At 44.7% G+C, this 26,936-nt stretch overlaps 1 protein-coding gene across 1 annotated transcript in view; it reads right to left on the reverse strand.

Annotated features, from left to right (window-relative positions):
- The window catches only part of LOC118385872 (serine/threonine-protein kinase D2-like), a 55,238-nt gene that overhangs the window by 21,164 nt on the left and 7,138 nt on the right, over nt 1-26,936 (reverse strand). The window lies entirely within an intron of this gene.

Raw genomic sequence — 26,936 nt, forward strand, 5'->3', positions numbered from 1 at the left:
AACACTTCTACCGTCACGTGGATGCTACCATAAATTGTGGATAATCCTGAATGAAACGTGAATAATAATGAGTGAGAACGTTTCAGAGGGTCAAAGATCATACCGGTAAGACATGCGAACCTCCCCTGTTATTGGGAATGGTGAGAGGTTTGCATGTCTTGGGGCCATGTCAATCATTTCATACCCCACTGTATATAATCCCAGATTGTATTTCAGATATCAAGCAGTTCAATGTATTGATAAGAGAGTTTGAAAAAGATACATTATAAATGGTGCTAAACGAAAGTATCAGAGTTGGCAGGTGTCAAATCAAATTCGCAGCTGACTGAGCATCACTGTCACAATGACACTTCCCTGAGCAACGGAACTGAGAACCAACAATCAAATCACATTTTATTTGTCACATGCTTCGTAAACAACAGGTGTAGACAGCAAAATTTGTCATTTTTTCCCCCAACAACGCAGAGTTTAGAATATATAGAAATAGTGACACGAGGAAAAAGTACACAGTGAATAATGAATAACAATAACATGCTATATACAGAGAGCACGAGAACCGAGTCGATGCGCAGGGGTACGAGGTAATTGAAGTAGCTATGTACATATACTGTAGGTAGTGGTAAAGTGACGAGGCAACAGGATAGACAATAGACAGCTCATACCCAATCAGGCATAACAACAGCTCAGCCAAGCCTGCTGATGGGAACAACAACACCGTCTGGCACAACACACACATCTTGCCAATCCCACCCTAAAAAGGAACACAATGTGCCCATTGGTCCTCCTGGATTAACACACCAAATCTGAGAGTTACGGACATGGCCAGTGACCAGTGATAGGCAAGGGTGCTCTGTTACATACAGACAGACATCGAGAAAAACACAGGGGTAACACTATACCCCTGTCACACACACACACACACACACACACACACACACACACACACACACACACATGAAAGCGTCAGTCAAAGTCACCTAAGCGAGCCTAGGTGGTTAATTGGACAGCCTCGGGCTCCTGAATAGTTAATATAGCCTGGTTCAGGTCAGCAGCACTATACATGTTCCAGGGCACGGGTCAACAGAGCTGGGACATGATCTCAAAGCCCAGCACCACAAGAATACCCAGGATCCTGTATAAAACAGTCGGCATATACAGGATATGAAATAGAATGGCTTGACGATGGCATCCAATGCAGAATGCTGGTAATGTTAGCAAGGGAATTGGCATATCTGGGTCATCTATAAGAGCCAGGTGGTGACCTCTCCCATTCGGGGGGTGGCACAGGGATTTATATACTAGGCGTGTCAAAGAGATGACGGGGTTAGGGGATAGGGTTACTCTTTTACTAGAAGAGAGGAGAGGAGGCCAATATGCTGGAACTTACATATACTGTAACATGAAATAGCTAACATCAGAACACCCGGGGCTGGTCAAGAGGAAGCAGGCCCTATGGCATAGCCTCGCTCTCCCTCCTACCAACTCACCTGGAGGGCCTGTCACTCAGAGGTTGACTTTCAGACTGACGAGGGGAATATGAAATAAACCCGTCAACTTCTGGACGCACTGGGAACTTGAATGACGCAACTCAAGTTCCACGTGGTAAAACGAGCATGAAACTCAAAATAAGAATTCCGGTCGATTTACAATAGACTGTATTGACCTCAATAGCAGTTGAACCTTTCATTTGGGAGGTATTTCATGTGTTACACGTCACGTCTCAAAATCAGACACAAACAAATGCATGTGGCAGATAATCACGCACGCCTCTCCGCTATTTTTGTATGAAATTGCGTAAACTCCAAAACATATCGCGGTGTGTGTTGGGATAGCTCTTTGCTCTGGAGCTTGCAGCCTTGGTCGAAGTGGTTATCAGAGGGTCTAATTAGGCCCTACACCCTCGATAAATTTCACTCCCTAGTTTTGGGACACTTGTGGCGGAGGTGCACGTAAACAGGCAAATGGAGGGCCGAGAGGCGAGGGAAAGAGACTGGTTTGGGATTCAACATCTGTCTCTCTCCCACCCCCTATATCTGTTGTTTTTACCCCTGGTTGCTCCCTCTACAGCCCATCTGGCCAGACCCTACATACTAACAGGAAGAAGGTAGGGAACTTGTTTGTCTGCCCTCTATTAAAAGACCAACATTTGAGAAAAATGTACACACTCTTGGCATTCTCTCAACCAGCTTCACCTGGAATGCTTTTCCAATGGTCTTCAAGGAGTTCCCACATATGCTGAGCACTTGGCTGCTTTTCCTTCACTCGGTGGTCCAACTCATCCCAAACCATCTCAATTGTGTTGAGGTCGGGCGATAGTGAAGGCCAGGTCATCTGATGCAGCACTCCATCACTCTCCTTCTTGGTCAAATAGCCCTGACATAGTTTTGATGTCTTCACAATTATTCTACAATGTAGAAAATAGTAAAAATAACGAAAAACCCTTGAATGACTAGGTGTGCCCAAACCTTTGACTGGTACTGTAGGTAGCAAAAGAGTTGAGAAATAGATTCTCGATGTGCCACTTCCATGGCACATGATTTATGATCTGATTCGCAAAAGAGTTTTTCAATTGAAATGATTATACAAAATTCTTGCCACAAACAGAATGTTATGTATATGGGGCATACAACCATCTCATCTCGGCAGATTTTTCTATGTAGAGACAGACTCATTAGATCAATTATTTTGGTATTTCCCCTATATACAGTAACTTGTTCTGGAGACAGATATCATGTTTCAGCCATTCCTGAACCAATCTTAAATGAACACTACAAATAGCACAGTTGGGAGATTTGGAAAGCCATAGTAAATCGATCAATATTTTCAGTAAAAACATTATCATATATTATAATAATACTTTTAAGTAAAATATATGTATCTTTAACTTACCATCTTTAGATTGTATGAGAATTTATGTGAAAGATCACAGCACAGTTGAAAAATATATGGCACATGGAATTCATAAGAGGGCGGTTTACGGAGATAGGTGGGATGGACAGAGTAGCTGAGGGGTGGGTTTACGGAGATAGGTGGGATGGACAGAGTAGCTGAGGGGTGGGTTTACGGAGATAGGTGGGATGGACAGAGTAGCTGAGGGGTGGGTTTATGGAGATAGGTGGGATGGACAGAGTAGCTGAGGGGTGGGTTTATGGAGATAGGTGGGATGGACAGAGTAGCTGAGGGGTGGGTTTATGGAGATAGGTGGGATGGACAGAGTAGCTGAGGGGTGGGTTTATGGAGATAGGTGGGATGGACAGAGTAGCTGAGGGGTGGGTTTATGGAGATAGGTGGGATGGACAGAGTAGCTGAGGGGTGGGTTTATGGAGATAGGTGGGATGGACAGAGTAGCTGAGGGGTGGGTTTACGGAGATAGGTGGGATGGACAGAGTAGCTGAGGGGTGGGTTTACGGAGATAGGTGGGATGGACAGAGTAGCTGAGGGTGGGTTTACAGAGATAAGTGGGATGGACTGAGAGTAGCTGAGGGGTGGGTTTATGGAGATAAGTGGGATGGACAGAGTAGCTGAGGGGTGGGTTTACGGAGATAGGTGGGATGGACAGAGTAGCTGAGGGGTGGGTTTACGGAGATAGGTGGGATGGACAGAGTAGCTGAGGGGTGGGTTTACAGAGATAAGTGGGATGGACAGAGTAGCTGAGGGGTGGGTTTACAGAGATAAGTGGGATGGACTGAGAGTAGCTGAGGGGTGGGTTTACAGCGATAAGTGGGATGGACAGAGTAGCTGAGGGGTGGGTTTACGGCGATAAGTGGGATGGACAGAGTAGCTGAGGGGTGGGTTTACGGAGATAAGTGGGATGGACTGAGTTTTTTTTTTATACAAAGAATTGTGACATGTATGTAAAATGTGTGTAGAATGTACATGTAACAACAAAAAGCTGTAAAAACAAACAGGAAGAGGGAACCATGCGCTCAGCCTCAAAGCATACAGCACACATACAAGACATACGGACACACACACACACCCTTCAACTCTTCTTCTCCTTGGTACTAGACACCAAACACAACCTCCTATACACACTGACATTACACACGGCCTCCTGTACACACTCCCACAGTCCCTCCGTTTCAGTCTCTGCTGTTCACCAAACACACCCTCTTTCTTTCACGCAGTGGGGAATCCACAACAGCACATTTTGAGGGAGGCCAAGAGCTTGGCTTGTCTCCCTGCCAAACAACACTGTTAGCCCACCCCACCCAGCCGGGTCTGCTACTGAACAGGAGTCAACAACACAGACCGTGAGACACACTCCAGACCTGGCCTGTCCCAATACCCAGGAACCTTACTGCTCCCACACTAACCTTCCAACTCCGTTAGTCAACACCACACCCAGACCTGCTATAGGGCCAGACCCAGAACTCTGTCACCACAGACCTACTCCAGGTCATAAATGTCCATCTCCCCCTGAACCAAACCACAGTAGTGGGCCCTAATCACAACACACTGTCCCACTATCCCAGGACACCACACCCTGCCGTGCTGCTGCTGTTGACCCTAGCTAAAGAAAGACTCACACCAGCCAAATGACTCCACAACCACCGCCTTCCCACCCTTCCCCTCCAATCCAAAGACAGGCCTCAGCCGACCCACACTAAGCCCCGCAAGGCATGCTAAGGCAATTACTGTGGTTCTACTGGCCGAGGCAAACATAGGCCTTCAGCAGCTTCCAATGCTCTCAACAACACCTCCTCCTCACACTGTAGCTCTGCCGGCGTCCTCCTAGCCTTGATGTGGATGATAATGATAGTATTAGCCTGGCTGCCAGTGTCTTTCTGCTTTTGCCAATTTGGTTGGCCAAAACAAGCCGAGGTAACAACGTAGCATTGTCTGGCACGTAGGCGAGATGACGCAACCAAACCTCCCTTCTCACAGGCCTTAGTCTTCTACTTTTTAGTGGAGTGTCTTGTGGTGGGGGTAACAGCACATCCTCTCGTTCCCAGTATCTGGTTTAGCATAGCGTATGGACAGCATAGTATACTGAGCTTCTAAGCAGTCTGTATCTAAATGCATGGAGACTATGTGAGTATTTATTTGCACAAGTGTTGTTTGTACAGTAATGTATTCAGACAATGGGAGTGGGTGCAATCATAGCTACTGGCAGATAGAGTTCGTTAGCTTGCCTGGAGACAGGGCTGTGTCTCCAGCAAGCGTCTTTGTGTTGCCAAGGATTAGGTTTCCCGCCAGCTCCTCCTCAGGCCAATGCCTTCATTATGACTGACTGGTAAATTACGGAGGCCCTCCTCTCCCTCCCTCTCTCTCTCGTGATCCTGCCATATTGCTCCGTTGTTTTTCCTCCCCCCTTCCTACTTTTCTCTCGCCTCCCCTCTTTCCTGACTCCTCCGCTCTCTCTGCCTCCTGTCTCCTCTTTCTATCACCGTCATCCTCTGCTCTCCTGCTATTCCGGCTTCAGAATGAGCTACTACCCAGAGTGCTCAGAGGCTGAGTTGCCCAGCCCAAGGTAAAACACCTGACATGCATCCATCCCATCAGGACGCCAGGGCTTTAGGGGCCTTTCCAACCACTCCTTCCAACCCCAGTAAATCTAGATGAAATACCTCAGGTTGTCGCTAATAAGCAATGATGCTATTGCCAATTTGCTCCGTTTATCCTGTCTAGCATGGCCATCTCGCTAACTGTTCGTTTTTTTAAAACTCTGTTTTAGAATCTAACGGACAACTATAAAAGAAAAGGCTCAAACCAAGTTTATTCGCTCACTGGGCCAGACAGCTGAGCAGACACAAACGTGTTCCCAACAGCACAAGTATATAGACCCCACTTTAGGCGAAGTCTCCTCCTCTTCTCTGACCATAACAACCTTTGTTGCTCGGCAGGAAATTAAGTGACGTGGGTAATAAACTGTTCCGTCTCCCTTCATGTGACCCCCCCATTCCTCACTGACCCACAGCTCTCTACTTTTATCAGTGACCGCAACCACGGCTCATATCCAACCCCGCCATATACATCCCTCCTACAGATAACCATTTCCTTCTGGCATAGAAACCAGACTGCGGCCCTTCTCCTTTCCATAGGACACCTGATGTCTAACAACAACAGGTCCCGAAAGAACGTAAACCTCCTGCATTCCCCTGCTCTCCCGCAGTACCGTGAACAAAGGATATTTCATAGTTCAAGTTTAGAAGTCAGAACCCATCACTAATAAGCCATGATACCATTGCCAATTTGCCACGTTTCTCCTTTCTAGCATGGCCATATAGTGACTACGCTCTACCTCCTCCGCTGGCTCCGACCTCTTCCTGCCCCCCCCGTCATTCAGAAGCCAAACAAACATGGGGAGAAATGTGTCCCCCGGTGAGGTGGGTTCATTCCCTCTATTAGCAGATGAAGTTAATGTTGCTGTTGGCTGTGACTGAGGGGAGAGAGTTCTGTCTGGACTGTCTACTGGCTGGAGAGGCTCTGCTGCTGGGTTTAAAATGGTAAGACGATCATAGTCTCCAGGATTTCTGGGTTTGGCCTCCTCCTTCTAGCCTGGGCACTAGTCTGTTTCGGCTCTCTTGCCAACCATGAGGATTTGTCATGCCAAACATGTTCGGATTGACAATGGAGTAGGAAAAGGCAAAAAAAAAAAATTCAGATCTGGAACAAGAGAAGGGCTTACCAAGAAAAACTTCCAAAAGGACTAATTTGAGGTAGATAGTAGTCGGGGGACTCAACAGAAAAGCAGAGATGTATTTATTTTAGCTCACTCGATTGTACAGGATGTGGGACAAGGCTGTATTCATTCTATTCTCACTGACTGGACTCTGTTTCGAGTCGCACCGAGAGTAGAGGGGTAGAAAGAGGACCCTATAGTAGTCCGTATAGTAGCCAGCCCTACAGACTGCACATTATCCCTTTCACCGGGTGTCCACCAGGTCTCCACCGTCAATAACCACAAGAATCTTTATCTTGGGCAGAGGGTAGATTGTCCAAACACCAGTAATGAAAATACACACATCAAAAAATATAAAAAACATCAGCAGTCAAAACAAACATAGTGACGTCAAGGGTACACACACACACACACACACACACACACACACACACACACACACACACACGCTTTACACACAAATGAATAGGCTGGGTGTCATGGAGAAGTCTCTTTGAGAGTGAAATGGGAGCTCAGAGAACAATATATTCTATTCATACACAATATTTTCCATTCAAACACAATGATGTCACGCTCCACAGCGCTGCCCTCCCATCTGTTTGTTTTACTGCTTCCTTGTTTCTTTGAACAGTGTTACCGCCTGACCTCCTGGCCGTCTGATGTGATCCAGGCTGTATTCAGTAGCCTCTGGCAGAGAGGTCTTTGTCCTGCCGCACAGTCTCAGAATGTGGCTTCTCTTGACATCTTTTCTTGCCATTTTTTTTCTCTCTTTCTCCCTCCCTCTTTCTGTTGTCTCTTGAGGCTAAGGGCTTGATTCAAATCGTTGTTATCGGGCGATTGAAATGAAAAAAGTTGAGGCAAATTTCCGATTGAGCCAACACGTGCAGCTTTTACTGTAAAATGCAGTCTCCGTAAAAGCGGGAACACGCTACGGAACGAATCGAGCCCTAAATTGGTTTTCCTTCCGCTCCCGTCTTGGATGGACCAGACATATCAAGACCATGTGATCATACGGTAGAACACGATGGGATTAAATGTTGTTGGAAAACGACATGCTGTTGGGAAATTAGGCATGTCAGAACCATGTCACAACTATGGTCATTTCCATATTTACAAAAAATACTATAGTATTCACTGCAGTGTTCTTGCAGACTGTAGTATACACTGTAGTGCTTTTGCAGACGGTAGTATTTACTATAGTGTTTCTGTTTTATCATCTTCGACATAGAAGTGGGGGACTTTCTCCTTGAGGAAACCTACTGGAGAGATGCTAAAATAGATTCTTCTCTTTTCTATAACCTGTAGAGAACACAGTATATTGTCTATACTTGGCATGTAGGTTTCTCACTTATGGGTGGCACAAATTGGGATATGGGGGAAGGGAATGGGCAGGGTATATGCAAATTAAATACTGTAGTATTTACTAGTTTAAAAAAGTGTAGTGTTTTTGCAAACTGTAGTCTTTGCGGACATTACTGTAGTATTTACTACAGTGTTTTTTTAAAACGGATACTACTGTTGTATTTACTATAGTATTTTACAATATACTACAACATTCTATAGTAAGTACTACACATGATCAAGGGAAACTACAGTGTGTGGTATAGAATTGAGTATTATACTGTAGAATACTAAAGTAAGCACTACACAATCAAGGGATACCACAGTAAGTAAGTAGTATAGTACTCTACAGTATACTACAGAGTACTATAGAATTATATAGTAAGTACTGTAGTATTCTATAGTCAACTCCCAAACATTTATTAAAGCGGTATCCCTGAGAGCGATCAGAGTGGGACAGATATCTTTTAGTGTATCGCTTCATCTATTACACTTGATACTTCAACACTACACCACACTAGCAAGTAATCAGGCCGAGTCAACTATATCACAACGATACACACGACCACCGCCACCACCCGTCTCCGCCCTTTGAGGAGCCCTCTACTTTGTTGCTAGACGCACCAGAGGGCTTCAGAGTTAGGCGACGAGTTATAAATAGCCTGTCTAGGTGTGAAGCGCAGCGCAGAGGGGGGGCGGTCCGACTCAGGGTTCCACTATTTTTTACATCTTCACCACGACTTCCTCCCTTGCAGCTCAACATGCTGTCGACGCGGTCCATATACAACCGCCCAGCCTCGCGCTGAGGTGGCGAGAAAAGACATGCTCGAAAAGCTACAGCCCCCCAATTTGCAGTCTATATATATATATATATATGGCTGCCCAGACTATTTGCATATATATATATATATATATGCAAATAGTCTGGGCAGCCATTTGATTACATGTTCAGGAGTCTCGTGGCTTGGGGGTAGAAGCTGTTTAGAAGCATCTTGGACCTAGACTTGGTGCTCAGGTACCGTTTGCCATGCGGTAGCAGAGATAACAGTCTATGATTAGGGTGGATGGAGTATGACAATTTTTAGGGCCTTCTCTGACACCGCCTGGTATAGAGGTCCTGGATGGCAGGAAGCTTGGCCCCAGTGATGTACTGGGCCATACGCACTACCCACTGTAGTGCCTTCTGGTCGGAAGCCGAGGCAGTGATGCAACCAGTCAGGATGCTCTCGATGGTGCAGCTGAAGAACCTTTTGAGGATCTGAGGACCCATGCCAAATCTTTTCAGTCTCCTGAAGGGGAATAGGTTTTGTTGTGCCCTCTTCACGACTGTCTTGGTGTGCTTGGACCATGTTAGTTTGTTGGGGATGTGGACGCCAAGGAACTTGAAGATCACAAGCTGCTCCACTACAGCCCCATCGATGAAAATGGGGCCGTGCTTCGTCCTCCATTTCCTGTAGTCCACAATCATCGACTTTGTCTTGATCATGTTGAGGGAGAGGTTGTTGTCCTTGCACCACACAGTCAGGTCTCTCACCTCCTCCCTATAGGCTTGTTGTTGTCGGTGATCAGGCCTACCACGGTTGTGTCATCGGCAAACTTAATGATGGTGTTGGAGTCGTGCCTGGCGGTACAGAAGGGGACTGAGCGCGCACCCCTGAGGGGCCCCTGTGTTGAGGATAAGCGTGGCAGATGTGTTGTTACCTACCCTTACCACCTGGGGGCAGCTCAACAGGAAGTCCAGGATCCAGTTGCAGAGGGAGGCGTTTACTCCCAGGGTCCTTAGCTTAGTGATGAGATTTGAGGGAACGATGGTGTTGAACGCTGAGCTGTAGTCAATGAATAGCATTCTCACATAGGTGTTCCTTTGGTCCAGGTTTGGGCAGTGTGAAGTGCAATAGAGACTGTATCATCTGAGGATATGCTTGGGCGGTATGCAAATTGCAGTGGGCCTATGGTTTCTGGGATAATGGTGTTGATGTGAGCCATGACCAGCCTTTCAAAGCACTTCATGGCTACAGACGTGAGTGCTATGGGTCAGTAGTCATTTAGGCAGGTTACCTGAGTGTTCTTGGGTGCCTTTAGACTGCTGCGCCACTCAGGAGGCCCTAAATATATATTATTATGTTTTGATTCGCCCCCCCCCCCCACCCATCTATACACTCAAGACAAAATTGTCCGGCTAATTGATGATCCCTGGTCTATGATCTCACAGAGACAAAGGGACAGCATCTACTGTATGACCTCACACACAGAGAGCGACTGCATCAATGACCTAACTGTGTCTGTGACAGCACTTCCCAAACTAGGTGTCGTGTGATATGAACTTTCCAAAATCCGGAGAAAAATGTAATTATGATTATATGCTGTGTATATATATATATATATATACACACACAGTGGGGCAAAAAAGTATTTAGTCATCCATCCAATTGTGCAAGTTCTCCCACTTAAAGATGAGGCCTGTCATTTTCATCATAGGTACACTTCAACTATGACAGACAAAATGAGAAAAAAAAATCCTGAAAATCTCATTGTAGGATTTTTAAGACCACTGCAAACTTTTGTACCCCTTTCCTCCAGCATCTTCACAAGATCCTTCTCCGGTTTGTACAGATGAACGTGGTACCTTCAGGCGTTTGGAAATTGCTCCCAAGGATGAACCAGACTTGTGGAGGTCTACAATTTATTTTCTGAGGTCTTGACTGATTTCTTTAGATTTTCCCATGATGTCAAGCAAAGAGGCACTGAGGTTGAAGGTAGGCCTTGGAATACATCCACAGGTACACCTCCAATTGACTCAATAGATGTCAATTAGCCTATCACAAACTTCTAAAGCCATAACATAATTTTCTGACATTTTCCAAGATGTTTAAAAGCACAGTCAACTTAGTGTATGTAGACTTCTGACCCACTGGAATTGTGATACAGTGAATTATAAGTGGCGTAATCTGTCTGTAAATAATTGTTGGAAAAATTAATGGTGTCATGCACAAAGTAGATGTCCTAACCTACTTGCCAAAACTGTAGTTTGTTAACAAGAAATTTGTGGAGTGGTTGAAAAAAAAGCTTTAATGACTCCAACCTAAGTGTATGTAAACTTCTGACTTCAACTGTATGCATGTACGTACGTGCATGGTTCATTGGACAGAGACCCTATGGGGAAATGAAAGGTGTTTTTGTAGGTGTTTTTGGGGGATATAAAATAAGGTCTGATACTTACATACATAACATACACCTGGCAGGTGCAAAGTCGATAGTGAAGAGGCAACTCCGGAATGCTGGCCTTCTAGGCAGCGATGCAGTGAAAAAGCCATCTCGGACTGGCCAATAAAAATAAAATATTAAGATGGGCAAAAGAACAGACACTGGACGGAGGAACTCTTCCTAGAAGGCCAGCATCCCGGAGTCGCCTCTTATAATATAAGACGTTGAGACTGGTGTTTTGCGGGTACTATTTAATGAAGCTGCCAGTTGAGGACTTGTGAGGCATCCGTTTCTCAAAATAGACACTAATGTCCCGTTCCTCTTGATCAGTTGTGCACCGGGGCCTCCCACTTCTCTTTCTATTCTGGTTCGAGCCCGTTTGCTTTGTTCTATGATGGGAGTAGCACACAGCGTTGTTCAAGGTCTTCAGTTTCTTGGCAATTTCTCACATGGAATGGCCTTAATTTCTCAGAACAAGAACAGACTGACAAGTTTTAGAAGAAAGTTCTTTGTTTTAGGCCATTTTGAGCCTGTAATCGAACCCACAAATGCCGATACTCCAGATACTCAACTAGTCTAAAGAAGGCCATTTTTATTGCTTCTTTAATGAGAATAACAGTTTTCAGCTGTGCTAACATAATTGCAAAAGGGTTTTCTAATGATCAATTAGCCTTTTAAAATTATACATTTGGATTAGCTAACACAACGTGCCATTGGAACACATGAGTAATGGTTGCTGATAATGGGCCTCTGTACGCCAATGTAAATATTCCTTTAAAAATCAGCCGTTTCCAGCTACAATAGTAATTTACAGTATTAACAATGTCTACACTGTATTTACGATCAATTTGATGTTATTTTAATGAACAAAAAATGTGTTTTTCTTTCAAAAACAAGGACAATTCTAAGTGATCTCAAACTTTTGAACGGTAGTGTACATAGTAGTGTACATAGACACCTACTCATTCCAGGGTTTTTCTTTATTTTTACTATTTTCTACATTGTAGAACAATAGTGGAGACATCAAAACTATGAAATAACACATATGGAATCATGTTGTAAAGAAAAAAAGTGTTCAACAAATAAATATATTTTATATATTTGTAAATCATTGAAATGTGGTTAACCTTAAAAATCTAAACGATTGAAATCTAAAAGATAAAATTCAACCAGAGAGTCTCCTTCAGAGCATTAAAACTCATGGTACCCTTCGCCAGCTCATATCTGTGTGAAGTTGGATTTGGCAGTGCTCTCGTCTGCACTAGTGCAGCATTCAAAACAACTGGGAACTCGGAAATCTTAGACTTTTGACTTCAGTGAACATCCAACTCGGAATTCCATCTCGGGAACTCTTACCTATTTTTAGAGCTCCGACATTGTGACCTAAAGATCACTGGCGTCATGATTTGACCTCGTATTTTTCAGAGTTCCCAGTTGTCTTGAAAGCACCGTAAAACCAAATATTGATCCAGGACGGATGTGAAAGCAGAGATGAGGTGTGCACAGTTGACCACGCCCCCTGACTTTGAGAAGTGCCAAAGTGACATGCGTCAAGCACTCTCATTAGTGGTGGTGAGATAAAGCGACATTATGTCACACAAATTTGCAATTGACTGTCATAGCCCCACATTAAAAGCATGTGATGGCGAGTTGAGAAGACAATCAGAAATACTGTTTGAATGTTTTTCAATTGACTACCATAGCCCCAAATGAAATAAAAAGTTAACATTGAGTGTTAATTACATATTTTGTTTCACATGGTTGGGGTCCCGAGAATTTTCAGATATCAAAATGGCATCGTGGATGAAAGAAGTTTGAGAACACCTGGTCTATGACCTGACACACACACACACACACACACACACACACACACACACACACACACACACACACACACACACACACACACACAGAGACAGAGAGACAGACGACTGTATCTATGACCTCGCAGAGAGTGGAGGACAGAGTTCTTTGAGCTCACAGAGAGAGCAGAAGTGTTTGAGCGCGGTGGGGAAGTGGAGACAGCAGCAAATCACACAGGAGGAAGTGTCTCATCACCGGAGATAAGAACTCAGCCACAGATGCACACTCAAAGATTATCATGTAAAAAAAACCCTGACGGAAATTCAGATGGGCCACCAGAACAATGTGGGATTGTTCCCATCCACTCTGTACCGTGTACACCTCCAGCCATTCCGAACAGCCATTAGATCGCCAAAGCGATGACATTTTCACACAACCTACGAGCAGGGACACAGGAATACCCCTTTCATCCTCCTCCTAAATATTGTGCAACTAAGACCCAAAAAGTCACTTTTTATCAATAACGTAACTCCATGCTTTACGTTGTGAACAGGCTCCATAGTACAATAACCAGACATGGCTTTACGAAACAGAGTCAGAAACAGAAGGGTTCTCGCAACAGGTTTGTCCTCCTGTTCTTCTAAAAGGTAAGAAGAACATCCTCAAACAACAGCCATTGTTTAGACCGCCATGTCTCGTTTTTCAGCTGAAAACACTGTACAGAAAACAGCAGCAATGCCAAACCCCATCACTGGGCATGTGAGTATCTACAAGCAGAGGGTGGTAAGTGGAAAGACCATCCCTGTTCAGGGACATGTTTCGAACGGGGACTAACAGAGCACCTGAAAGTGAACCGCGCTGCCCGCCGGAACAGGGACAGATGTCCCTGAGGCATTGCCACGGCGACCGGGTTGTAAAAGACATTGGCACCTGACAACGGCGTGGCTCATCGCTGGAATTTCTGCTCTCATTTTGTGTTGCCGTTGGCAGCGTGGCAGAACAAACATGTTAATATAATAATATAATATAATAGCTGGGCACAGGCTATTTTTTAACCCTGTGAGGTCACTGTGACGGAGGGATGAAGCCAACGGCAGGAATGTCATCTAATCTTGTCCTCCCTTTGCCCCGAATCAGCACCTGCAGGGTTAGAGTGACAGCACAGGCCGGGGACGTCAGAGTATAAAGAGAGGGGGAGAGAATGAAATACACATGAAAGAGAGAGGAGGGTGGTGGCAGGAAAATCACCTATTGTTAATGCCCTAAATCAGATGTAAAAGTGTGAGGGTAACAGCTTGTTGCCAACACTGCAGACGTCCAAGTTGAGAGCGAGAGCGAGAGCGAGCGAGAGAGTCAAACCCACTAACTAAAAAGTCTAGACTTAAAGGCCCAATACTGGAAGCCAGGAAGTCAGCGTTCTCTCTGGAAGAGAGTGTCCAAGAAAGGGCAGTAAGAGTCTTCCTGTTTGTGTCACAGCCCTGAGAGCATTATTCCCCTGCATCCTCGCGATCAGCCTTGCCACACACACAGACACACAGAGGAAGAGACAAGCTCAGGCCTCCTAAATGCTTGACTGGCTGCAAACACACACAGCTGGCCCAAGTTTAGAGGGGGAAACCCTGGAGTTGAACAACATAGACTACAGGTGTAGGATAGCAAATGATTCACGACTAGCCTATTATAAAAGTTAGAGGAATATTAAAACTAAGTATGTGATTTTAACGTTAGCCCTATACATGGCTATGGGCATAGTGCTGTGTAATGCAGGAGAGGCCCCTCAGAGAAGGAAGGGGAGGACCATCCTACTTAGTGAAGTAAAAAAAAATAAGAGTAAAACATTTTTTTTTAGGTAATATATTTTTTTAGATAAAACTATACTGAATATATTCGGGTCACCAAAACACTGTTCCACAACAAAGATCTGCAGTAGTCTCAACAGCACCCTCTAGGGTAGCACCACGGTGTTGCCAGAGGAAAGCTATTTTCCATCCTCCTCTGGGTACATTGACTTCAATTCAAAACCTATGGAGACTCATGGTTCTCAAACCCTTCCGAAGACGCACACATTAACTGTGACGATTTCCGGAGGAAATCTTCCAACCTATCAGAGCTCTTGCAGCCGATCAAAGGATCAGAAAGTGAATATAGTACTGAAAGCATAAGCTACAGCTAGCTGCAGTGCACGAAGTGTGGCGAGTAGTTGACTCAAAAAAAAGAAAGTTTTGAACAAATAAATTTCTTTAAAAAAAAAATTAAGGACAAGAAGAAGGAACGAGAGAAAGACAGCTATATTTTGTGGTATTAAAAAAAAAATCTTCTTAGTTTCCCCATTCACTTAATTAGCTAGATATTCAACAACCTGACTCACACAGAAAGGAATGCTCTTTATGGATGTTCAGCTTCAGTGAACCCAAATATTTTTCCCCTGGCTCGTGGTTGGCCGGTGGAAGGAGGTATGAGGCAGTGATCTGTCTGAACTTCGTCACGGAGAGTGTAGGGCATGGAAAGACGCACAGGTTTACATTCCTGACGTGGCTGGAGCATACCAGAACACACTCTGTAAACCAGCAGGACAGGAGAGGGAGAGGAGTGGAAACACTGATGACACACAATGCACATGAATATAAAAGATGCCCACATACACACATTGTATATGAATTGCATACACAAACATGCTTGACATACACACAAATAAAAATACACACAGCATACTGTACACAGTGTATAAACACATGTAAACAAACATGCAAAGTGTAAACAAGAATACACACAGCCATATACACTATATACAGTTGAAGTCAGAAGTTAACATACACTTAGGTTGGAGTCGTAAAAACTCGTTTTTCAACCACTCCACAAATTTCTTGTTAACAAACTACAGTTTTGGCAAGTCGGTTAGGACATCTACTTTGTGTATGACAAGTAATTTTTCAAATAATTGTTTACAGACAGATTATTAAAGATTATAGCACAATTCCAGTGGGTCAGAAGTTTACATACACTAAATTGACTGTGCCTTTAAACAGCTTGGAAAATTCCAGAAAATGATGTCATGGCTTTAGAAGCTTCTGATAGGCTAATTGACATCATTTGAGTCAATTGGAGGTGTACCTGTGGATGTATTTCAAGGCCTGCCTTCAAACTCAGTGCCTCTTTGCTTGACATCATGGGGAAAATCTAAAGAAATCAGCCAAGACCTCAGAAAAGAAATTGTAGACCTCCACAAGTCTGGTTCATCATTGGGAGCAATTTCCAAATGTCTGAAGGTACCACGTTTATCTGTACAAACAATAGTACGCAAGTATAAAAACCATGGGACCACGCAGCCGTCATACCACTCAGGAAGGAGATGTGTTCTGTCTCCTAGAGATGAACGGACTTTGGTGCGAAAAGTGCAAATCAATCCCAGAACAATAGTAACGCTACAGCGTATAATGACATTCTACACAATTCTGTGCTTCCAACTTTGTGGCAACAGTTTGGAGAAGGCCCTTTCCTGTTTCAGCATGACAATGCCCCCGTGCACAAAGACAGATCCATACAGAAATGGTTTGTCGAGATCGGTGTGGAAGAACTTGACTGACCAGCACAGAGCCCTGACCTCAACCCCATCAAACACCTTTGGGATGAATTGGAACGCCGAGTGCGTGCCAGGCCTAATCACCAAACATCAGTGCCCTACCTCACTAATGCTCGTGGCTGAATGGAAGTAATTCCCCTCAGCAATGTTACAACATTTAATGGAAAGCCTTCCCATAAGAGTGGAGGGTGTTATACTAGCAAAGAAGGGACTTCCATATTAATGCCCATAATTTTGGAATGAGATGTTCGACATGCAGATGTCCACATACTTTTGGTTTTGTAATGTATAAACAGGTCTACAGGCTATAATAACGCAGACTTCATTCACACAAGCCCCCACAGAAAACAAAAACACACTGATCCTGACCAAAACAGATCTGGGGTGTATTCATTATTGCACACTCAGAAAACTTTTGCAATGAAAACAAGCTTTTCTTATAGAACAAGTTCACGTTAGTCCCTCCCCATTTCGGTATGTTTGCTTCCTCTTGGTTCCTAGTGAATACACCCCTGGACTACCATGTTAATACAGACATGTGTAAAGTCTGGGCTCCCGAGTGGCGCAGCGGTCAAAGGCACTGCATCTCAGTGCAAGAGGCATCAGTACAGTCCCTGGTTCGAACCCAGATTGTATCACATCCGGCTGTGATTGGGAGTCCCATAGGGCGGAGCACAATTGGCCCAGGCCGTCATTGTAAATAAGAATTTGTTCTTAACTGACTTTCCTAGTTAAATAAAGGTTACATTTGTTTATTTTTTATAAATTGACCCTCCTAGGTTAGGCCATAGGGCCAGAGGGACTGAAGCAGGGGTCAGCACCAGTTAGCATCAACATTTGTCTCTCATTTCCATGTAGGAACGGACCCTCGCGTCACATCAGCACAAGCTCCTTGTGCAGGGGCCTATCAACTCCCTCCAGTCCAGGAACCCTGGTTGACCCTACTGGCCAGAAGAAGTCCCTTTTGAAGTGCCAGGCTTGACCATCAGAGCCAGCATATAGACCCAATCAGCCTGCTATCATGATCCAGGGCTATGACATATTCTAAACAAAGAGCCCAAGCTGGAATTATTTTTGCTCCCGTATACAACAGGGCAATAAAGTTCAAATCCAGATACTTCCTCTTGACCACAAAGTGGCAATCCTAAGAAAACAGGCCTATTCATTCAACGATGGACCAAGATGTCCAACCTGGACTCAGGGGTAAATGTAACATAATAAACGTAAATCCAGAATACCACAATTCGTATGATATGTATTAATTTGGGGATGTCCATCACCCATTTCATACTATATGTTACAAATTCCAATTTGTTGTGGCTAACATTAGCTAGGTAGCTAACTAGGCGGCTAACGCTAACTAGGCGGCTAACGCTAACTAGGCAGCTAACGCTAACTAGGCAGCTAACGCTAACTAGGCAGCTAACGCTAACTAGGCAGCTAACGCTAACTAGGCAGCTAACGCTAACTAGGCAAGGGGGTTAGGTTGAGTTCAGGGTTAATGATAGGTTAGGAGTTAGGTTAAAGGGTTAAGATCAGATAGTGCTCCTGCACTGTCATCTGGCCAATGACCCCCCCCCACCCCCACTCCATCAATTGAGTGTAACTACACAGCTAATTGCCATTTCTCTCTAATGTGTAGTGCTTTAGGTTAACGTTAAATAACAGCATGACGTTAACATTATCGCTGAACCCCGACTTGCCCTTTTTAAGTCGCTCTCGCCGCTCACAATTCACAGACCACACTCTTTCGCAGTACGCACCCGCGTGACCTATTAGGTGTAGTCTTGAGTATGTAAATGTTGCTCCGTGCAAATTGAGAACATTATCCTCTACCTCTAACAATTTGCTGGTAAACAACCTGCTGAATTAAACTAATCCGGTATCAAATGCAATTATCATCATTCACCCTTACGCTTTTCAGTGTTAAAACGCTTGCGTTTGACCCGTTATCGTGTGTGTTTCTCTGATACACAACTTTTTTAGAAAACGGTAGACATTTCTGAATCTGACATTAGGCTCGTCAGATATACCTTCAGATAAATCAGTTGTGGCTAATTGTTCTAAATTGGTCTTAGTGTGTAACTCTGATGCGTCGCGGGTCAAGCCTTGTTCAAAAGTCATTGTCAATAACGGACTGGTGCCCCGATTTATAACATATATGAATTGATCCTTACGGGACACATTCATAACTTACAGTAAGAACTTGACCAATACACCACACCACACCACACAGCGACCACGTGCAAAGAGTGTGCAAAGCTGTCATCAAGGCAAAGGGGTGGCTAATATGCTTTGAATTGTTTAACACTTTTCTTGGTGGTTGCTACATGATTCCATATGTGTTATTTCATAGTTTTGTCAGACGTTGTCGCTATTATTCTACAATGTAGAAAATAGTACAAAACGAAGAAAAAAAAACCTTGAATGAGTAGGTGTGTCCAAACTTTTGACTGGTACTGTACCTATTATAGTACACAGAAACACCTGCCGGTTGTTTTTCGAGCAGCCCAGTCCTGTGAGGCGTCTCTTGTGAAACCGGAGGGCTATGCGTAGGAAAGAGGGATAAGCTCATATGCTTGCAGGGGGAAATAATCAAGGGCTGTGTTCATTTCCATGTGTGTGTGCGCCTGCATTTAAGTTGGTTTGGTGGGATCGGTGTGTTCGTTCTTGTATGTGTTGGAGGCGGCTGGTCTCGGGTGGGGGCTCGGAGACAAAGCATCTTATTCTTTCTGTGGGAGCGGGTGGGTAACATGAGAGCCGTTCCCAGACTGGAGAGGGGGGACCTGGGGATAAAGGAGCTGCGCTCGGCTGCACCGAACGGGGCTTTTGTGGGCCTGACTCTCCCTCTGCCTGGCTGGCCAGTTAAGCCGATAGAGGCCCAGGGGATCAGGGCCAGGTTCCTATCTACACACTCAGCACAGCTTTCTATATTCACAAGAAAAGGAGGGAGAGGAAAAGAGGGGGATGGAGAGCAAGACCTGAAAGAAAAAGAGAGAAAGTAAAGGAGTCAGGGATAGGAGAGGGAACAGGTGTACGAAACATACAGAAGTAGGATCTTCATTTGACCAGTTTCTCACAGCAGGAAAATAATCCTGCAGCACCAGGACATGTGAATAATTGTGTGGGATATGATTAATGGACATGTTTTTTTGCAGGGCTCGATACATTTTTAGTTAGGTCAAATCAAATTTTTAAGTGGAAATGACAAACTTTAGAAGCCTTTTTTAAACCTTGAATACGTGCCATTTCCTGCTGTACAACAGGGTGATCCAATTATGATCCTACATCTGTAGAGCAGGAAAAGAGATGGATAAGGAGGAGAAAGAGGGATCAAGATGGACAAAATGTAGAGGTAGAGAGACAGAGAGAGTGATTAGTGATGCCGGAGCTAGTTGTTTTCCTCCTCCCCTCTTCTTTTCCCTAAAAAAAATGATTCTTCTCCTCCTCCCTCCATCCCCCTCCACTCAGCAGGCTGGGTGTTATAGATGGAACTCTCCAGGGAGATCTGCACAACATGTGTTTGCTAAACATTCCCAATGCGTGCTGGGAGTGCATGGTCGGTCACATACACATCAACCCCCACATCCACGCTGAGAGCCACAATGGACACATTACTGGGCCGTGAGTCATTCCCTTTATGTAGGCTCCCTCTCCTCCCTCCATTTTCCTCCCTATGCTTTTATTCCTCCCCTCCTTCCCATAACCCATTCTGGTTTTTATCCCTCATTCCCATTTTCAGGTCAGGATGAAAGGGTTTTCACTGATCTGCTTAGAGAGAAAGAGGAGGGAAAGAGAGAGAGAGAGATGCAGGCTAGTGCCCCAGCTCCAGTCACTATTGTGAGCACTCGGCTCTCAATGAATTCCACCCCATAAAGAGTTTGGCTGGACATTTTTTATTTAAAAACAAAAATACATTTTTACAAGGGACCCCAGCGATCCCTTCTAGTGATGCTCCCAGCACAACACTAGAAACAAAACATTTAAGTCTGACTCCATCTCTTTCTCTCTCTACAGTCGGTCTTTCCACCGAGTCTTCTCCTCAGCCCTAATGTAATTTGTTCACCTACTGAGGTAGCGCCCGTAGCCTAGATCCTCTCCTCTCCTGCCCACCCCCATCCCTTTCCCCAGCCAGCCTGGCAGTCCTCTCTCCCCCTCAGGCCCAAAACAGCCCCAGGAGGACCAGGGCGATCCCACCCAACCAGCCCTCATAGTCGTCGGGCTTACCTAACACGGACCATTACCAAAACACCAACCCTAACTCCTACACTAACACCCTTCTTGTCATACGGTGGCCATTTTGGTATTGCTACATTTTGGGAATATAATGTGGGCATGAAACTACGTACTGACTTCTGTAGAATTGATGTGTGAGGTGTCCTGTACTTCCTGTGATTCTTACTAAAAACACAAAACAACGAAATCAAAGTAGCATGTCAGAGATCCTATAGAAGAGTGAAACCTCTAGTTGGGATGAATCACGTTTGTTAGCCCACATACTGTAAGTAATTAGCCACGGTTCAACAGGGTTTTCACAGTGAACCCAGAGCACAAGGCCAAGCGCGTTGAAGACCCACATGACACGCCTATATATATTTCTTTCATGTAATCTACAGTTTCGTAATCTTCCCTTTTCGTCGCCCCCGTTTCTTCTACCTCATCCTCCACCCATCCCTGCTGACGTCTGTGTCGCTCCCTTCCTTCCTATGAAAGTCGCTTCAGTGGTTGAGTATTTACTACATGCCTCTCTAACCTCAGGTTACCCTAGGTTCAGAGACAGAGAGACAGACAGAGACACAGACAGAGACAGACAGACAGAGACACAGACAGAGATACAGACAGTGTGAGAGTGTGTGTACACAGGCCTCCACCACACATCCCGGACCAGCACAGACACGCAAGTTTAGCATGACCCACAAACCACGGGGAGTCTGCAGCTGTCCCTGGTAACCACTGCTGCCATCTATGACCTTATTAAAAAATGTAATAAAAAGACCCTCAGACCCTCCAGAGCAAACACTGCTTTTCCTGGAATGCACCAAACAACATCACCCAGGCAGCCTCTCCAAAAGACACAATGTAAGTTGCAATATGTCACTTTCTGGGCGACCTGACCAAATTCACATTGAAATGCGAGTTATAGATAGACTTGCTTTCAATCAGAATGACCTAAGAAGCGGTAGATCTGTTCTGTGTGCCATTTCTAGGCTTCCGGTTCAGAACACTACGTTTTTTGCATCTTCAGTTTTGTACACCGGCTTCAAACAGCTGAAAATACAATACTTTTGGTTGTGAAAAATATTTCACAGCGGTTTAGATGGTGCAATGATTCTCGCTCTACGCTATAGCCCGACTTACTTGCTTTGTCACATAAACTGAAATTAGGCTAACTATTGGAATTTTAGCCACCAGGAAACGGTGGAGAGATCTTTAGAAGCCTCTTCCACAGGTTCCAATGTATACCAATTGGGAGAGGGCTTCCTTGCGGCTTTTATGTAAGTCGTGTTGTTGAGATAGAAGGGTACATGTCCTGCTAACCTTGCTCTACAGAGCTCTCAAAGAGCCCTGTGTGTTCCCTCTGTTGCCCTGAAAAGAGAGGAATTTTGACGCCTGCCTGCCTGCTGGACCAGCTGGGAGGATTTTGGCACAGTAACATGCCACCAAATACTTCTGCTGCTGCTTAAAATTGGATTACGGTACAAAACTGGTTTCGAGCAGAGCTAAATCATTGGATTAGTATCATAAGGTCTCGGGGTGATATGGAATGCAGGGGCTCTACAGTAACAGTAAGTATGGATCTACTCTACAGCCTTAACGCTTTCTGTAGAAAAACACTGAAAAAGGTTGTAACTAAACGAGACTGAGTGATAGGCATCAACAATTCCGAAGTGATCAAGTCCACTTTCATCGTGTTGAAATTAACTGCATTGCCAAACTCTATGAAACCGTGGCTTCAAAGTGGAAACAAAACCACAGAAATCCCATTGATTCTAGCAGTGTATGACCTTGCTTCCCATCTCTCTCCTCTCCCTCTTTCTCAATCTCTGTCAATGTCATTTTCTTTCTCTCAATCTCTGTCAATTTCCTTTTCGCTCTCTCGCCCTCTTTCTAAAGCTCTCTCAATCTCTGTCAATACACCTTTATCTCTCGCTCTTTCTCATCCCATCTCTGCCATTAGTAGTGTTTTGAATAGTCAACTGGAGGAGTACGCTGCCTGCTAATGCCCGCCAGGATACACAGTACGTCCATGCAAAGCTGCTCCGCTATGATGCAAATTAACGAGTGGGGAAAGAGAATGATGGACGGGTACGGGGTTTCGGTGAGGGAGCACTGCGCGGATCATTAGCGGCGGCCAATGTTTTTGATATGGGACACCATTTCCTCCAGAAGTCTGCTGGTTGTGTGTGTGTCTTAGTAAAGCTACGGTGTGGTAAAGGTGTGGCGGCTCAGACCATTGTGCTACCATGCTAATGCTCTCTTGACTCACTCTGCTGCGCACCTGCCTGGGTTTAGCGAATTCACTGACAAAAGGCTTTGGTCTGATAAGCAGTGTAAGTATTAGTAACCAATATAGGGCTCCGAAAACACACACACACACATTCAACCAAAATGGGTTAGAACAAGACCTAATGTATCAAACCAGATCATGTCAGCCAGTGAACATGTCATATACTCAGACCTATCATTCAGAATCGGTTTGACAGACAGACCTGGGGTTGGGCCCGAAGTCGCCACGTACAATAACACACGAGCATTGAATGCTAGACTATTGGTTTTCAGCCCCACAATGCAACGCCGTCCATCAGGCTGGATGGACCCTTATCAACGTCATCGTTACAGTGTGTGTGGGTGCGTGAGTATTCTTTACCGCTTTCGTGCGTGAGCGTACGTACGATACCCCTGCCCGTGTACAGTGTGGTGTGTGTGCAGTTGTTTAAAGAGTACTTAAGTAAAAAAAAAAATAATAATAAAAAAGTGCCCTCTTCACTGGTGAGTTCCAAATATCTCATAACGGTCGCCCCAGCATGAGGTTTTGAGATGCGCGTGATGTCAGAATTCACTCACTGGTACAAAATGCGATTGTTACACAACAGGACAGTTAACGTGTCTTGGTTGGAGGGCATCGCGTGTTGCCTGCTAATTATCTATAGGCTGTGTTTCAACTTGTCAGTTTCAAATTACAGTTTGAATTGAGGTGTGTTCCACCTCCTCATTAATTCACATAGATGTAGCCCATTTCACTGTTGCAGACTATTTATGTTTGAGGCTTTACTGAGCTTGAAATTCAGGCCAAAGAGTTCAATTTTGGTTTCATCAGACCAGAGAATCTTGTTTCTCATGGTCTGAGAGTCCTTTAGGTGCCTTTTGACAAACTCCAAGCAGGCTGTCATGTGTCTTTTACTGAGGAGTGGCTTCCATCTGGCCACTCTACCATAAAGGCCTGATTGGTGGAGAGCTGGTTGTCCTTCTGGAAGGTTCTCCCATCTCCATAGTGGAACTGGAGACCTGTCAGAATGACCATGGGTTCTTGGTCACTTCACTGACCAAGGCCGTTCTCCCCCGAATGATGGAGGTCATTGTGTTCTTGGGGACCTTCAATGCTCCAGAAATGTTTTGGTACCCTTCCCCAGATCTGTTCCTCGACACAATCCTGTCTCAGAGCTCTTCGGACAATTACTTCAACCTCATGTCTTGGTTTTTGCACTGACATGCACTGTCAACTGTGGGACCTTATATAGACCGGTGTGTGCCTTTCCAAATCATGTCCAACCAATTGAATTTACCACAGGTGGACTCCAAGTTATAAAACATCTCAATGAGGATCAATGGAAACAGAACACATCCGAGCTCATTTTCAAGTCTCAGAGCAAAGGGTCTGAATACTTATGTAAATAAGGTATCTGTTTTTTTTTTATAAATGGGCAAAAATGTCTAAAAACCTGTTTTACTTTGTCATTAGGGGGTATTGTGTGTAGATTTATGAGGAAAACCATGTATTTAATACATTTTAGAATAAGGCTGAAAAGTAACTAAATAAAATGTGGAAAAAGGGATCTGAATACTTTACGAATGCACTCTATATTATTTCAGCAATTCCATTTACTTTTGATACCTAAGTAGAATTTAAAACCAAATACTTTTAGAATTAAGTAGTATTTTACTGGTGACTTTCACTTTTACTTGAGTCATTTTCTATAAAGGTATGACAATTGGGTACTTTTTCCACCACTAGGTGTGTGCGCGTGTGTGTGTGTGTGTGTGTGTGTGTGTGTGTGTGTAAGTAAACGGGTGACAGAGGTAAACAGGAGATTGTGTGTGCATGTGATCACGTTCCCAGGCCCATTCCAGAACGGAGGTGGAAACAATGGCCAGGCCAGGAACTCTCAGTCGCAGCTGTGTGTGTGTGTGTGTGTGTGTGTGTGTGTGTGTGTGTGTGTGTGTGGAGAGATGGCCCACCTGTCCAATTCGCTACACCTCTTCCTGTTTACAGTTCCCCATTTCAATTGCAGCCTTTATTGGTCTCGGTCTTTCTCCCTCTTTTGCCCTTGTGCAAATCTTTTTCACTCCCTCTTCTTCTCTCCATTCCTCTCTATGTGAGGTAATCTGGTCAACAACACTCCGTGAGACTCATTCACTACAGATACCACTTTATAGAGGGCCCATAAGGGAGTAGCGAGGGTAGCCACTTGCTGCACGCTAGACTGAGGATCAGACACACATTCAGACACACATTTTGAAACCTAAGTAGCAAGGAAACAAGGTTGAGTTAACAGTAGCAATCTGTGATCCTGATAGAGCATGTGAAACCATTTTCTCTCTACCCCTTTTGCCCAACGGAAATACAGGAAGACAATGAAGGGTGTTTTCTTAGTGAATAACTATACCAACCATGGGTCTGTGGGAAGTTTAAACAGGCATCGGGTATTACAATCATCTGACATGATGAACCTATGGCGATAATACAACACCTCCACTGACACAGTCAAGCCTCGACAGGTCGGCCCTCCCCAGTCTCACATGACAAGGACAATTAGTAAACAGGTTATTGGTCTGAGAGTTAAGGACCCGTTAAATAGATACACATCCTGGCAGTGAGACTTGACTGGCTGATGAAAGACAGACAAAACGAGGGACAAAATAAAGCTCACAGTCACATGGTACCGTAGTAGGCCGAATGGGTTTTTGAGTAGGGCTGTTACTTTGACCGAGTTACCGCCACAACGGCGGTCACGGGTCATGAAGGCAGTCAAATTCCACGTGACTGTTTAGTCCCGGTTATGAGGCTTCTCCGAGCTCTGATGCTGCTGATGGTCATTTCTCAACTTTCCTGATATTAAGCACATTGCTTATATTTACAACAGGAGTATCGCCTACCTGGTTGGCATGACAATGAACGACAGGAAAAGCATCCTCCATTCGGTAAGTGTATAGACTACATGTCATTTTCCCCCCTGCCCCCGTTTCGAGACAGTTGCATGATAATAGCCTAATAGTTACCAACATTTTAAGCTAGGCCTCCCGGGTGGCGCAGTGGTCTAAGGCACAGTGCTAGCTGTGGTACGGCTGGCTTCCTGGGTTGGATGGGCGCTGTGTCAAGAAGCAGTGCGGCTAGGTTGGGTTGTGTTATGGAGGACGCGTGGCTCTCGACCTTCACCTCTCCCGAGTCCGTACGGGAGTTGCAGCGATGAGACAAGACTGTAACCACTACCAATTGGATACCACGAAATTGGGGAGAAAAAAGGGGTCAATTTGTATATTTTTCAAACATTTTAAGCTAAAAGTTTTGATCGGTTGCGTCAGCCTCATTGCTTAACAAGGTTTTTTTGATGCCGAGTGGTTGGATTAAATTTGGGATCTATCGCATCCCACAACTGTTCCAGACTATGCTTGACGCTTGACATATTTATTTCTCACACAGACTAGGTCAACTTTTGCACTGTGGTAGATTGACATAGGCTAGTGCTTTTGCTGTTCGTTAGGCCTCCTCATCTTGTTGGCAGACAAAAAGTAAATGGGGACAGTTCTTCCAATATCTTCAATATGCACCTCAGAATTGGACAAGGACGCGTAGAGTTGCGTCCCCGATGTGTCCGTCTTCACATGTCGCCTGTGACAAAGACCTGGTCACGTGACAGGCATTGGCTAATAATAATTGAGCTATCTGAGAGAGCCATGTAAATGAAAGGTGCTTTGTGGGAACGCAGCCGGGAGAAGGGAATTACGTTTATTATATTCAGCCCAAGGGCAAAACGGCCACTGGCCACAAAAGGGAAGGATTTTATTTTTAGGGGGCTTTACGTCCACACAATGGGGATGTCGCCGGAAAATTCGAGGTATTATCAAGTGCTTGTCAAATTGTGAATGAGAGACTGATGAAGTGTG

Source organism: Oncorhynchus keta, chromosome 1, assembly GCF_023373465.1.
Source record: "Oncorhynchus keta strain PuntledgeMale-10-30-2019 chromosome 1, Oket_V2, whole genome shotgun sequence".
In the NCBI taxonomy this organism is placed as follows: domain Eukaryota; kingdom Metazoa; phylum Chordata; class Actinopteri; order Salmoniformes; family Salmonidae; genus Oncorhynchus; species Oncorhynchus keta.